Here is a 15,833-nt window from a genome sequence, read left to right on the forward strand (position 1 = left end):
ATTCCTGCTTTCTTTTGCTTGTTTACGCTGTATGGGAACTTGGGGTTTTTTTCCATTTTGATTTTTGATGATGTTTTCGGTATGATAGTTCTTCGCTTGCAACTTTGATCATGTGATCAAAGGTTTTTGATTTTCCCCCATGATATATTTAGACTATCCCCTTTGGTTGGTTAAGTGAAACCCATGCCCAAAGTTCGTCGGTTTTTTCCCCCCAATTCACTTTTGAATGAATTGCAATCTTCTTCTGCCATTGTTGATGGAGATGTTCTTCTTGCTGGTGTTAGGCATCATGAGGCTTCCAAAGGAACCTACGCGTAAGGGTCCAAAGATATCTTCGTCGACTGATCCTCCTCCGAGAATGGATCATCCTGATGCTACGCCATCTCCTCCTCTTGAGGATTCTGAGGTGCCTGTTGGTACCGAGGTGGCTACGGTCGCTGAAGAGGAATTTGTTATCGAGGATCTTCCACCTCCTCCTCCTCACTATGAGCTTCAGAGGCTCCAACTACGTGACAAGGACATCTTTGCTCATTTGTCTATTGATGAGATTAACAAGTCTTTTCGCCTTCATAAATTCAAGATTTTCTTCGTCAGTGGCCCTGATGTTCTCACTGAGTCTCACATTCGGGATTTCCCTTATGATGAGAATAATCTTTTGATTAGCGTTGGCCAATTGGCCGCATGTATGCTTCTTCCTCTGTATAGTAGAAAGGATCCTTTCTATTATGACGTCTTGTCCACCAGGGATAACCCGGTAAACAAGACTCATGTCCGAGGAATTTACCAGTATATTGGTAATTACTGGCGTTCCCTTCGCGAAAGATGGTATCGTTGCAAGGGAAAGACTACTTTGAAGTCTTATGACCCCTTTGCTGAAGGGAGATCTAAGCAGGAAGACTATACCCCTGCCAACTTCAATGTTACGTATGCTGATGCTATTCAAAAAAGGAACCTTCTTCCTTGGAGTGTTGGTCCTCGTCGTATTCATGTTACTGCTAGGCATATTAGAGAGGGTAATAGCCTTCGCTTGCTGGAGGAGATTGATAAGACTGGTTTGACTACCATCCCTTATTCTGCTAGGCTTCCTTTGCCAAAGTTTGACCGCATTCGTCTTGATCATGATGATCGTTGGGCTCGTACTCCTCTTCGTGTGGTTGGTCCTTGGGCTTATGATTTCACCACTGCGGACCCCTCAGTCCCTCGTTCAGCTAGTTCTTTGCCTGAGAAGTATGATGGGTATCAACCTTGGATTTTTAATCCTGCAGCTTCTCACGAGGTACCTTTGCTGTTAATATCTTCGTCTGCTTAGATATCTTTATCTGCTTTGATATCTTTGTTCTGATAGTCTTATTTTGCAGTCTTCCCCTGCTTATTCTGCTGGGACTGCTCCAGACTCTGCTGGTAATTCTGTGGCCACAAGGACTAGGAAGAGAAAGTCTTTGGTTGAAATGCCTGCGGAGGTAAGGATCATTATCATACCTTTTTGCTTGTAAGTTCCTTAGTACCTTGCCCCCAATTCTTGGTTGACTCATGTGTTTCTTTACAGTCTTCCCAAAGGAAGGGTAAGTTGAAGACCGTGATTGATCTTGATGCTTTGGATGATGATACCAAGGCTGCTGGTGAGGGACCCGGTGACGAAGACATGGAGGATATCGAGGATACTGGCCTTAGTCCTCATTTGGATGATATTGAGGAGGATTTTTCCAAAGATAACCCTAGCCCCATCCGAGCTGCTTCAGTTGAGGGTGAGAACCTTCTTGTTAGTACTGGTGCTCAGCTAGTAGAGCTTGTTAGCGTTCAAGCCCATGCACCTACGTTATCCTTGAAGATGCCTTCATTTTCTGCTCCTAGCAAATCTTTGCCCGCTATTCCTGCTGTTGCTGGAGCTGCTGTTGTGGCTTCTAAGAGTCTCCCTTCGTCTCCTGCTACCTCCCTTCAATCAAGTGGTTCGTTTGCTAAGGTTGTTACCCCCACGGTGAGGGCTGGTAGCTCAGATTCTCAGCAGAAGAAGAAGGTTATGATTTCACTAGCCAGCTTCTCCTTCAATGTTGTTCCTGCTTCACTAGGGAGTGTTCAATCCGTTTCTACTTCCATCGCTAGCAAAGCTGTTGGACCCACACCTTCGTCACCAAATTGGACCGGAGTGGGTAATATTCCTTCTTCCGGTGACATGGATTTGGGCGGCTCTCAAGATCCTATTTCTGTTCCTAGCTCTTCCATCATGCCATCTCTTTATCGTGGTGAGGGTTCAGCAGTCGTGCCCCTTTTTCGTGTTCAAACAAACGAGGGAGTTGCCGTTGAATCTAGCCAAGGTAGGTTGCCGGAGAGCTTGAGCTTGGGTAGTTCCGATGACGCTATTCTTGAGGCCATCCTGCGGGATTCCAATGGTACCTTTTCTGTTGGAGTTTATCATCATCATCTTGGTAGTTCTTTCGAGATAGCTTCACAACTGGACGTGTTATCTGCCCAGTATCGTGATGCCAAAGATTTTTTCTTTGACCCTGATTGTCTCCGCTCCAGTCAGAGCTTTGGTGAGATCCGTAGGGGTAGCATCCAAGAGATGGAGGCTTTCATGGATACCTACGCTAACTTCCTCCCCCGTCTTTCAGCATTCTCAGTAAGTGATTCTTACCTTATCGTTTTTCTTCTTAATCCAATCCTTCGTCCGTCCTTATACTCCTTTGTTTGCAGCTTTGCAAGCAGATCGATGTTGGTTATACCTTATTCAAGGTTTATAGGGATAAGTGCACTCATTTGAGTGCCCTGCTGGAACGTGCTCGTCAAGAGTATGCTCTTGCCGTTGCTCAGCAGCCTTCTTCGAGTGATGCTACTTCTTCTGCTAAGATATCTTCGTTGGAGGATGATCTGAGGAAAACCCAGAGATCTCTGGAAGCTTGTTTATTGGCTCTTGAGAGAGCTAATAATGCTGTTAAGGTTGCCGAGGATGGTCGCAAATATGTTGATACTGTCTTAGCTGCCGAGTCTTCTAAAGCCATAGGTTTGTTTCTTCTTCTCCTTAGCTTTTTTCTTTACTTTCTGGTTGCATAGTCCTAAGACAACCTTCGTCTTCCAGCCGGCAGCTCTAGTGAACTTAGATGTTTTCGAGATCAAGTGGCCAAGTTAACCTCCGATGTTTGGTATTATCAAAAGAAGTATGATAGGCTAATGAACGTAACTGTTCATTATGAGGCCCAGCTTTCCCTTGAGTCCGCTCATAATGCAGACTTAGTGAAGCAGATGGCTTCGCTTCGTGAGGAGTGTGACGAAGCCCTTTGCTGGAAGGAGAGTCTCATTTTAAAGCAAAAGGAGGATATTTCCTTAGTTGAGAAGCGTCTCTCTGTCCAAGAAATTATTCGCAAGAAATATCATGCCGATTTTGAAGCTGCTTGTGCTTCTTTAGCTAAGGTTACTGCAGAGCGTAATGTTTTAACTTCTGAGGTCTGTTCTCTTAAGAACAAACTTATTGATGCCAGCTTCGTGCCTTCTTCCATGTCTCATGCATCCTTAGTAAAAAGGTTTGAAGAGTTAGAGAATGTGTACCAAGTTTTATCCTCTGAGAATGCTTCGCTCCGGATAGATCTTGATGATCTTCGGACGGAGAGGGATACCCTTATGGAAGACCTTGATGCGGCTGAGGTAGACCTTGCTGAGGCTCAATATAGTTTAGAAGAGTCCCTTAGTCATTCCGAAGGTAGCTTAGCACAATTATTTTTCCGTAGCATCCTTTGTATCTTTAGCTCCTTGTTCTTGTTGCTGATACCCTTTGTGTCTGCAGGCCTCCAAGAGCAGTTGGTGGGTGCTAACGCCAAGATTAACTGCCTTGAGGGTCAGATATCTCAGCTGGAGATATCTCGCCAGTTTGATGCTGCTGCTAAGTTTAAAGCTGAGGCGCTTCAGCAAGCTAATGATCATCTTAGCGCTCAGATTAGGGAGCTTCGTCAGAAATCGGCTTCGGACCTAGCGGCGCAAGCTTCCCAAATGGAGGCGCAGTTCAAGCGTTCTGCCATTGACTATATTAACAATGCTTTTGTGGAGGCTGAGCTCCAAGCTGAGGGTGTTGTCTTCCCTCGCCTTCCTTACCCTTGATTGTGCTATGCTGACCTTGTTTTCAACCGAAATCCTTTGATGTATTGTGTCCCCAACTGAGGGGCTTTTGTTGTCTCCTTTCCTTGAAACAATGTTTCGTTATTTTCTGAACCTTCGTCATCTGCAACTTTGAGATGTGTTAGTTTTATTTTGGTAGTACTTATTTTAGTACCTTTATTATTATTATATATATAGACGTATTATGTCTAATTTTTTGCACATTCGAGTCATCAGAAGGTGCTAAGGTGTTTTTAACCTTTGGTGGAACATTGATCATCCTACCCAAGTATCCTTTGAACAGAAGGTACTGTGGTGGCGAGGGCTCCTACGTGGGTAATAATTTTCCTGTAACCCTACGCGTTCAGCGTGATTGCTGCTTTACTTCGACAAGGTATCTCTCTCTGTGGGATATATTGCTTATTATTTTCCTTTCAGTGGGATTCATTTTCCCTTAGGATCCGAGATTGACATATGCGCAGTTATGTTGTGCCTTACCTCATCGTCAATTCTGACGGAGGTTGTCTTTTCTAACCCAATTTGTATTTAATCAACATGCACTCTTTCTTAGCAAACAGTTTCTTTCATTGATTAATTTGGTTTGTAATACCTTTGATCAGGGATAAAACATGGCGGGCTATTTCCCCTTCCCTTCTTCTCATGAGTGATAACCATTCTCTTACGGGTAATACTTCTTTAGGTACATTGCATTCCAAGGGTGTTGCAATACTTCCCCTTTGAGATTTCTTAAGTAGTATGAACCCTTTCCCGCAATATCGTGTATAATGTAGGGTCCGTCCCATGTCGGAGCTAGCTTACCCCACTCTTTCTTCCTTTGATATGGTGGTATTTGACGTAATACGTATTCTTCGACCACAAAGTTTCTAGGAATTACCCGTTTGTTGTATTCACGAGCCAGCCTTCGTTGGTAGTTTACCATCCTTTGCACAGCTACTTCCCTCCTTTCTTCAAGGTCATCAAGCTTTTCCAGCATAAGATATGTTGCCAGATTCTTTTCCCATGCCTCTGTCTTCGTTGTTGGCAGTATTCTCTCCGTTGGGATGACTGCTTCGGCTCCGTAGGTTAGTAAGAACGGATTTTCTCCCGTGTCTGCCCTTCTAGTAGTACGGTAGGCCCAAAGGACATTGTGCAGCTGCTCGCACCATCTTTTCTTGTATGCCCCCAGCTTCATTTTTAAGTTCATTGCTATCGTCTTATTAGTGGCCTCCGCTTGTCCATTGCTCTTAGGATATATCGGAGTAGAATTGTTTTTCTGATTATTGAAGGTGTTGAAGAGCATGTTTATGTTCTTTCCTTCCAACTGTTTGCCATTGTCAGAGACTATGGCGGACGGTATCCCGAACCTGCAAATGATCTGCTCGAACAAGAATTTAAAGACATCTGTGTCCCTAATCCTTGCCAAAGCCCTTGCTTCCACCCATTTGATGAAATAATTCGTAGCTACGATAAGGTATCTTCTTTTTGATGTCCCCTCTATCAAGGGTCCAACAATGTCAACTCCCCATTTGGCGAATGGCCACATGCTGATGACCGAGTTAAGCTCCGTTGCTGGCGCTTTAATCTTCCTAGCATAGCGTTGGCATCTTTCACAACGCCTTGCTACATTCTTCGAATCTTCGTCCATGCTTAGCCAATAGTATCCTTGCATTTTGGCTTTGATTGCCAAAGACCTTCTTCCGCTATGATTGCCACCTTCTCCGTTGTGTATATCATGCAGTATACTTTTACCTTCAGTTTGTGAGAGACATCGCATCAAAGGTCCAAGAAATGACCTTCTATACAGTATCCCGTCTTATAGGATGTACATTGCTGCCTTTGATTCGAGTTTTCAAGCTTCTTTGACGTCTGCGGGTAAGGTAACTTTATCAAGGTACTGGTGAATTGAGATTCTCCAATCGTCCTCAGCTTCGTCTTCGTTGCTTTCATCTGACGTGGTTTGATCTTTATCAGACTCACCAGCTTCATTATCTGGTTATCCCATCACTTCATCTTCTTTTTCTTTTTCTGCTTCCCTCATGGCCCTTGTTTGGACGGCTAAGGTTTCTTCAGTGTCGGAGGTTAGTCCTTCTATCGAAGGTTCATAAATTCTCCCAATTTGGACTGAGGTAGTGTTTCTGTCTCTCAGCATTGATGATATAAATGCCAAGGCATCTGCGTGTCTGTTATCTTTTCGGCAGACATGTCTGAATGTGACCTTGTTGATATTTGACGCATGCTCCTGTGCTAGCTTTAGATACGAAGATAGTATCAGATCCAGAGTTTGGTATTTGAGCTCTATTTGTCTAGTGACCAATTCCGAATCACTAGTCAAATGGATATCTGATAAGCCCAGCTCCTGTGCTAAGCGTAGGCCATGTATGACTACCTCATACTCCGTGATGTTGTTAGTGTATTGTTCAAATTCTAACCTGAATGCATAGATGAGTCGGTCTCCAGTAGGGGTTGTTATCAGGATCCCTATACCCGCGCCTTCTTCGTTAGAGGAGCCATCTACGAATATCTCCCACCTTCGTGAGTTCCGTGGTTCCAAGAGATCATCTGGTTTCAGTTTGTCTTCCTTCATTCCTGTGATGTCGTCTATCTCAGCTTCGTCATTCAGAGGTAGGTCTGCCAAGAAGTCTGCTAAGATTTGTGATTTCTCCGTTTTCCTGGTTTCGAAGATTATGTGAAATTGTTTGATCATGGCATTTCATTTTGCCACTCTTCCAATCTTCACCGTGCTGTCGAGGATTTGACTTATTTGAGCCTTCGTGAAAACTCGGATGGTCTGTGCATCGAAATATATTCTTAGCTTTTGTGTTGCCACTACTAAGGAATATATGAGTTGTTCCACCTTGGTGTAATTACACTCCGCTGCATTGAGTGTCTTGTTGATGTAGTATACGGGCTTTTCTCCTTGCCCTTGGTCTCGTACCAACATTGCGCTCACAGCGTAGCTTGTTGCTGCTAGGTATAGTGTGAGTATTTCGCCTGGCTCCGGTTTCTGCAAGATGGGTACTGATACTAAGTACTCTTTGATCGTGCGAAAAGCTTGTCGCACTCTTCGGTCCATGTAAACCTGCTTCCTTTCCTTAGTGTGTCAAAAAATGCTTTGCATTTATCTGATGATCTTGATATGAATCTTCTCATGGAAGCTAAAATTCCATTTAGCTTTTGCACTCCTTTTAGGATTTACGGAGATGACATCTCCATTACTGCTCTGACCCTTTCAGGGTCTACTTCGATTCCTCGCTTGGTGACCAAGTAACCCAAGAATTTTCCTGAGGTAACTCCGAACATACATTTGTCCGGGTTCACCTTCATGTGGTAGATCCTCATGGCTTCAAATATCTCCCTTAGGTACGAGAGATAGTTTTTTGCTTCTTTGCTCTTGACGAGCATGTCGTCTACGTAGACCTCCAGTATTTTACCTATCCATGGCTTGAAGATTTTGTCTACTAATCGTTGGTATGTTGCCCCCGCATTTTTTAGTCCCAAAGGCATCCTTGTATAGCAATAAAGGCCTCGTGGGGTAAAGAACGCAGTATGCTCATGATCTTCTTCCGCAACGGCTATTTGGTTATAGCCTGAGTATTCATCCATGAAGGATAACCTTTGGTGGCCTTCGGTTGCATTGACCAGCTGGTCAATATTTGGCAGTGGGTAGCTGTCCTTGGGGCACGCCTTGTTGAGATTTTTAAAGTCGATGCAAATGCGTACACCTCTGTTCTTCTTAGGAACAATGACCATGTTTGATATCCAAGTGGGATATTTGACTTCTCATATGAATCCAGCTGCGAGTAACTTTTGCAACTCTTTTTCCACCCCTTCGTGGTAGATGTCTGCCACTTTACGTATGCCTTGTTTGAACGGTGGTATCTCCGGTCTGAGCCGAAGGTGGTGTGAGACCAAATTCGGATTGATTCCCAGCATGTCTTCCATTGACTATGCGAAGACATCTGCGTATTCTTTTAGTAGCCTTTGTAGTTGCATCTCCTCTTCTTCATCAAACAAAGTTCCGATGTTGAGCATCTTTGGTTCTGCCTCTTTACGTATGCGTTGTTTGAACGGTGGTATCTCCGGTCTGAGCCGAAGGTGGTGTGAGACCAAATTCGGATTGATTCCCGGCATGTCTTCCATTGACCATGCGAAGACATCTGCGTATTCTTTTAGTATCCTTTGTAGTTGCATCTCCTCTTCTTCATCAAACAAAGTTCCGATGTTGAGCATATTTGGTTCTTCCTCCGTCCCGATGTTGATTTTCTTTGTTGGTTCTACCGGTGAGCAGATTTGAGGAGTGCTTTTCTGTAATTGTCATTTGGCGGAGACATCTGCGCCTGGAGTGGCGGAGGTGCTTGTCTCCGGGTCTGAGATGGCTTTGGGTACTGAGGAGGTTGCGTCCTGTACTTCCTTGGTATTTTCTTTACGTCTCTTTCTTTCATGTTGTTGAGTAGCAGTTATTTCTTCGTTGAGTCTGATTTCCGCTAGATTGCATAGCCTTGCGTCTTTCTGGTCGCCTTTGATTTCCATTTCACCCATAGGTGTAGGAAAGCGTAGGTACTGGAGATATGTCGAAGTTGTTCCTCGCAGTCGATGGACCCATAGTCTTCCCATGATTACGTTGTAGGGCGAAGGTGCGTCCACCACACAGAAGCGTGTACTGGTTACTAAGGGTCCTGCGTGTACCTGCAAGACGATTTCTCCCTTCGGTCTTGAGACTGCTCCATTAAAACCATATATTGTGCAAGTGGAAGAATCCATTTGTTCTGATGTCAAACCCATGCGTAGGTAGGGTTCGTAAAATAACACACTTAACGAACTTCCCCCATCCACAAGGACCTTCATAACGTTCCATCCATGTATTGGAAGAGTGATGACTAGTGGATCGTTGTGCATTTCAACTTCCTGGTTGACGTCCTTTGTTGAAAAGGTTAATGGTGTGGCCATCCAGTCCTCCCAAGTGCTAGTGGGTGGTCCACTTAGCTTGAACACTTCATGGGATTCAATCTTCTTTCTGTTTCGAGCTAACTCGAGGATATCTTCAAGCATTTCTTCTTGACCTCCGCTGGAGAAGGTGATCATGTTGATGTATTTTCCATCCTGAGTAGTTCTACCCTTTTCTTTGGGATCTCCTCAGTCTCCGCTGGCTGCAGTTGTACGTACTCCATGAATTTTCCTTCGTCGATGAATCTTTGGATCACGTTGCGCAGGTGGTAGCATGTATCAGTAGTATGTACGTATTATTGGTGGTACCCATAGTACTCCTTAGACTCCTTTGTCTTTTCTGGCTGCTTTCCCCTAGTATTAGGGTAAGGAAAGCCTGACTTTGCTCCCTCCTTGCTTAGGATGTGAGAGAAAGTTGTGTTTAACTTTGTGTATACCTTATCCATAAATTCTTCTCTTCCTTTGCCTCGTTTTCCATCTCCGTGCTTGGATCGCTTGTCTCGAGAATTGGTTCTGCCTCGGTTTCGTATTGTCGCTTAGATACCTCCGGAATTGGTTTCATAAAATTAGTTCGTTGCGGACCGTTGTTGCCTTTGCTTGTGCCCTGGGGTTGTCCTTATGGATTTCTTCGATTCTGATGTAACAGTCCTGGACAAACCTGAGCTCGCCTTCGGAAGGGCTCTGTTTTGAAGCTCCACGAAGATGGCTGAGGTTCTATCAAGTTAGTACTTATAACAATTTATGCTAATTTCTGGATTGACTTTTCCAATTGCTTGGCATGTCTTTTGCCACCTGTCTGTGTACTGCATCAGCATCTCCCGGGGACTGATAGCTAAACCAAATAGCCTATCTAACCCCGCCTTTGTTGATTTGTTGTACATGTATGTCTCCAAAAACACCGTAGATAATTGCTCGAAGGAGTCAATTGAGTTTGCTGGTAAGTTGTCATACCAGGCCAGTGCTGATCCCGCCAAGCTTGCTGGGAAGTACCTACAAAGTACCACCTCGTTTCTTTCCCAATGGGCAAGGACACGAGTGTAATACAGTAGGTGGGCTGCGGGATCTGAGGTACTGTTGTATGCTTGGAACGTAGGTACCGGGATTTTCGGAGGGATGGTTTCCCTCAAAATGCGAAAGGATAGTGGTGACGTGGTTTCCTCCTGTAGTACTTCTTCTAGTCTTGCGCCTGCGTGGCCAGTTTTTTAGGCCTTGGATCTCCTTCCGCATTTTATCCATTTGCTTCATGACCATGTTCACATTGTGAGCATCTTTGGAGAATGCTTCGTCGTAGTAGGTTTGAGAGGGCTTGTATGTTGAATCTGTTTCATCTGGATCATGGTGCGCTCTCCTTGCTTCCTTAGGCTGATTCGCCTTTGGTGGGTTGAGATCCACCCTTCATCTTCCTGAGATAACCCCATTTTCACGCCTCGGTTGTGGAGGGTGAGTTTGGGAACCTTCGACTTATATGTCTAACATACCTTTGAGGTTCTGGTTCTCTCGGGCCACTCGTGCATTGCATCTTCGTTTTTCTTGTTACGGAGTAACAAAGCTGCTATTTGTGCCGCCATTTGGTCTTCGTTGTGGGCTCCACCCCCCTGAGGAGTGCTGTCTGCTGGATCTTCAGAGTTTTCCATTCCTTCCTCTATAATTGGCGCGTATGGATCTATCTGAATTGGAGTTAGGTTTCCCAACCCTCGCCTCGTATGAGCTAAGGTTCTGGGTAACCCTGCGTTGGCCGCAGGTGGCTTCGTAACTGTAGCATGCTCCGGTAATGGCATGCCATAGATTGGTTGATCTCCTGATATTTGCCCCATCCCTTCAGCAGGAATAGGCAATTTGTTAGCAATTGTTCTTCTTGCTATTTTTCTTTTTCCGTCCTCCGCTTCATTCCTTTGGTTTGCTTGAGACGGCTTTTGGGATCTCCCTCTTGTGATAGCTGGTCATGAGCTTGTTGGTACATCAGTTGGATTCTGCCTTCGGCTTTGGTTATCCTGCGGTTACAGAAAAATCGAAGAAGTCTGCTACTTGGCACCTTCATTAAAAGTATCTATTAATGCTCTGACACAGAAGACTGTTAAGCAGCTTTTTCAGAAAAATGACTGAAATAATGTTATTGACAGACGGGTATTAAATGCTTATGACATCCTTGGAAAATAAAATCTTAAAATGTCGAAAACCAATGAAAAAGGGGGGTGTCAGATCTTGCGAAAAACAAGGCTATTAAATGCGTTGGAAGATCTTTTATCCTTAAAATTTTACTGAGATTCCTCTGTCAGTCAAAGGTTCTCAGATCTAAGATGTGCTTTGTTTAAGAAAGGTTGTTTTAGTATAAAACAAACATTTTGGCGTTTTGTGAGTATGTTTTTTGAAATATTTGTTGTGGATCTGTAATGAGGCACGTTTTTAGAGGCTATGAACTCAAAAACATACACAAATAATGGATGAACGAATCACTAGAGAGTGAGACTCATCGGTGAAACACAGATCCCTTCGTCTCAGAAGATGTATAAGTAAAATGTAAAACTGTGCCTAAACTTAGGTTCGTGAGAAAAACACGGTGGGCGCCAAACTGTGACTACTCGTTTTACCGTAGTCTACGTAATGTATACAGCTCTGAGGATCTGATACTAATTAAAATTGATACCTCCGTTGAACCGATATTTCCAAGTAATAAATGATATCTAAGATCACAATAACAACGAAGAACACAAGTATAATGTAAAAGCTTCTAAGTTATCATGATACACAAGAGATTTACGTGGTTCGACATTTGTCTACATCCACGGGGTAATGAGTGCTTGTTTTTGTATTAAGTTGTGGTGGTTATAAAGATCTTAAATGCTTCCCAAAGTAATATAGAGAACTCAAGTGGAAGTAAATACTTAAGTTCTAAACATTAAAGAGGTATAAGCTTAAGACTAGATCTTCTCTCTTAGATATCGAATGCCCTTAGTTTGTTGGTGAAGCTTGATATTTATAGCCCCTCTTGCTCCAGGTATATCTTTGCTGCCTCTGGGTCCATCATCTGCTGATATACCTTTCGTACCAATGGTACCTTCGTCCACGCGTACTTTCTCCAGTTATATTTCGCCACCTCAGCTGGCCCATGTTCCTTCGGGAACTACCCAACCTTAGTACAGGTTGTACCTTCGTTCACCGCCAGCTTCCGCCAATCGGGTTCTGCCACACTTTCTCTCTCCACGTGCCTAGATTCATGCGTGTAGATAAGAGATTTGAGCATTTAATGTTGATTGGATGCGTCATCTACCTTTGTCCCCTCGCCAGCTGACTATATATAGACTAGGCTTTTTCCTTCCTTATCTTGACCGTTCACGCCTTCTTTCTTGGGATGAGATAAAGTAGATTTGCGGAGGTATCCCTTGTTACTCAGGCTTCTCTGTTTAGCGAAGGCTACACAATTAGGTATATATGCGGCCACTAAGATCGTGACACGTGCTCCACAGAATATTGGTATTCACATAATAGAAGAGAGTAGGTATGTTATGGATTTTTCTCTCCTGCATACGAGATTAATTGCTTCCGTCAATCTTCTGGAAAAACACAGGACCCTTAATACTGATTTTAGTTCTTTTGATTTATTATGGATTTGTCGCGATAAGTGGAAATGTCTCACTGGTGGTAATCGTATGTTGAGATGATGGAGATTGTACAGTTCAAAACCCGTGACTTAGCGCCGTTTTTTACCCATTTAGAATCAAACCCTAGAAACATATCACCCTTCAATTCCATCTCGTCTATTATCTTCTCTGCAAACTCTAATTTTCGATCTTGAAATCGAGCTCAGCTTCACGATCTCTGCCTAACCCATCAAAACAACACCGATGTACACAACATGTTCCCTTCTTCCTATCGAAATTCATCTTCATCCATTCACCATCGTCTTCACAATTCCATCAGCAGTCACAGAGAAATTGGGGATAAAACTGAGAGCAAAGTGGGATGCATAATAGGTGGAGTTAGAAGTTGGAGTTGGAAATGGAAGCGGCACAATTTCAGAAAATATGGGTTTGGGACTAATTTTTCCCCCAAAAATGGGTGCGCGCCTGTATTTTTTTGACTGTGGGTTTCTCAGTGGAAAAAATTTAAAAAATGAGTCTAGTAGTAGTTTTCACTTTTCTTATAGTCTTGCAAACAAATATGACTAAGACCTAGTAAAATCCCTAGGCCCAGTCCAATATCGCACTGATTTCTCAAACTCTGGCCACGATGCCACTTTTCATATTCCATCCGCAGCAAACCAGCATCATCATCCGACCAACACCAGCGGCTCTTTCCATTAAATGAGCCATCAAGAATACCAAATCCGGTGCCTTCATCCGGTTACAGCACCCTGAGTATCTCCCACTGCCTGCAACCATGTCAACAAATTCATCTCCCAACTCCGGACTTCATCTGCATCAATTCTTTCTCTCCTCTGTCCACCTGCACCAGTTGAGAAGCCATCTCAGCAACCACCGTTCTTCTCAGCTTTGTTCGCTGCCATCTTCTTCTCAATCTAACTCCAGCTTCCATTCTCTCTGGTCCTCTAGCTACCTCCACCGAGCATAATCCATCTTTACTGCCAGTTAATCATCACCAGCAAAACAAACCCATTTTCCGTACTTGTTTCTCTGAAATCCAAAGCCATTCTTAATCTCCCAAATCTGCTGTTTTTGTTGTGTTAAAATCTTAACAACTCGAGCCAATAACTCCATGTAATTCAGTTCACATCCCTGACCAAGGCAGAACTTTGAAGTCGTGGTCATCTAAACTTCTTCGCCTGAAGCAGCTAAACCATCTCTTCCATCACTTCCATACAGCCATCATCGACCAGACCCAATACCATTTCAAACTACAGCACAGTTTCCATTCTGACTACTTTTTACTGCAACGAGATTTCTTTTCTTCTTCCACAGCCATCATTTCTCATCTTAGAACCCCAGATTTGCTGCCTGCAACCGACCTTGTAATCAAGAACCACTTCATACCCATTTAACCAATACCTATACCGGCATCTCAGGTTCGCTGCCAATATGTTCTCCATCTCGTCACCCGTTTTGGCTACAACAGATAAACCACGACTAACTCTATATAGTCAGCTGTTGTAGGACATTAGGAAACACACACGGCTGGTACATGTTACAAGGAAATTAACCACCATCTCTGCCTTCAACTTCATCCCTTTTCATTCCTTTTCAACACTAACAGTCGACGCCATAAATGATACGAAACCAAAACTTGTTGCTGCTGTGAGAGACTCCAGTTCCAGAAAAAATCAGATTTCATTTTATGCTCTTGGTCAACATTCAAGTGATAAGAAGAAAGGGCACATTTAGTGTACGCCCCAACAACATGTACTCCCTTTGGTCAAGAAATGCACAAATGTGCTCAGAACTTCAACATCTCTTGTGTACCCTTCTAATTCTTAGTGGACTTGCATGTGTCCACTAAACCATCATTTGTTTAACCTCCAGTAGGATTCACGTGCTAGCTTGATCCACTTAATATCTTCTGGCCGTGAAATAGCTAGTTGGTGCCGCAACATAATTTGCAAACTTGGAAGCCAAACGACTAAGATCCAGATTCCCTTTGTGCCGTGATATATAAGTGCTGCTGATATATAGAAATATCAGGCCAGCCAAATTTGGTTGTTTTGGTAGCAAACACCATTTAGCTTCCAATTTAGCTATTTATTTTTACGGTGATTAGAATTGCTTGTACTTTCTACGAAAGCACTAAAATAGTGTTGTTAGCCAAAATATCGAGTCCTAGCTAATATAAATATGAGTATAAAATGTAGCATTTACATGCTTATCAAGAGGATACGTAAAGATTTCAATTTTGAAACATTTACAAGACAGGCATTTATCCATTCATGGTGGTACCTCTGTTTGCAGAGAGAAAATACGCACGCATAGTTCTGTCTATAAAGCCTGGGAGAAGTTGCTAAAACAACTACAAATGTGGTTGTGCTTTCCATGTATGAAGTGGTTCTCATGGAAGACACCATGTCGGGACCATCCAGGTGGAGTCTTACTTGGACCATTCAATGGTAGAGGTGCGGACTTCATATTTTATGGTGTTGATGAACCCATCCCACGGGATGGTGACTCTACTACCCGTATCGATGTTTCTAACGATGAAGATGAATCAGTGACTATTTTTGTTCAGATGCTTGATCTTATCTTTCAAAAACAGATCACTACAGTGTCATGTATCCCACCACTTTGTAGACTTAACTTTGCTAGAACTCTCAAAGCCTCTATAGACAAAGTTATTCTCCAACCCACTGATTTATCTTCGTGGTTACAATTGCTCCTCTTGCCTACCTGCACTCTCAGCCTCTATGTACCTAAAAGTACAATGGAGGAGAGATCAGAAAATCGAAAAAGACTAGAAACATGATCAACTAATCAAGCCCTGGATAAATGGAGAGAACCTAATGGGTGCATGGAGTTACTTCAGAATGTATTGGAGGTTCACAAGGAACTTAAAAGAAGAAGGCAACACAGTAAAAAGAAACATCACCCTAACACGCAAGCTTGCAAGAAGAAACTCAGTTATGGTCATTATACAACGGCCATTAGAATTCTCTCCTCTAATGGTGTTGCTCCTCACAAAGCATATACATTACATAAGTTACAGCTGAAACACCCTTATGCACCTCCTCCCATCTTACCTTCAGAAGACATTGCAACTGCACCTGTTTTAGTTGATGCCAAGGTTGTGTTGGCTGCCATTAGAAGTTTCCCAAAAGGTACATTATGTGGCAGAGACGGACTCAGGGCGCAACATCTTCTAGATGC

The sequence above is a fragment of the Papaver somniferum genome, chromosome 10 (assembly GCF_003573695.1).
Source record: "Papaver somniferum cultivar HN1 chromosome 10, ASM357369v1, whole genome shotgun sequence".
In the NCBI taxonomy this organism is placed as follows: domain Eukaryota; kingdom Viridiplantae; phylum Streptophyta; class Magnoliopsida; order Ranunculales; family Papaveraceae; genus Papaver; species Papaver somniferum.